Raw genomic sequence first — 612 nt, 5'->3', positions numbered from 1 at the left:
TCGACGGTGTTTTGTGGAGTTCTTCTTCTTCGATGGTGTTTTGTGGAGTTCTTCTTCTTCGATGGTGTTTTGTGGCTGCTTTCACTCTGAGTTACTCTGGCGCCCTCTTGTGGGGATTAGCGCTGCAGGCGTGAGATGACTGGAGAGGATTAAAACTATAGAATTAAATTTATTCAGGAGCCACTAAATCAGTGTTTTTCTACCTTGGGATCGGGACCCCATGTATGGTCGCCTGGAGTTTAAATGGGGTTGCCGTAATTTTCAGAAAAATTAAAATAATTTTTTGAAATTTTGTAATGATTCTTTTATTAAATTTAATAACAGTCTTAAACAACTGTATTTTTATACTTTCACTTTGTGAATCAAGTTCAACTAAAATGCGAATGCAAAAATAAAATAATTTTTAAAAAAAATAGAAAAAAAAGAATTTGTGTCGGCAAAAAATATTGATATTAAAACGGGGTCACGATCCAAAAAACCACTGCACTAAATACTGTTTCTTTCCACATGTTTACAAAATGAGATGATTTATGTGTGTTATCACTCATTCATTCCATTATTATGATTTATAATTGTTTTTAAATAGTTTTATAAGTAAATCATATTCAGATA

This window comes from Gouania willdenowi, chromosome 10, assembly GCF_900634775.1.
Source record: "Gouania willdenowi chromosome 10, fGouWil2.1, whole genome shotgun sequence".
NCBI lineage: Eukaryota > Metazoa > Chordata > Actinopteri > Blenniiformes > Gobiesocidae > Gouania > Gouania willdenowi.
The sequence above is the reverse complement of the archived record's forward strand: the minus strand, read 5'-3'. Positions refer to the sequence as shown.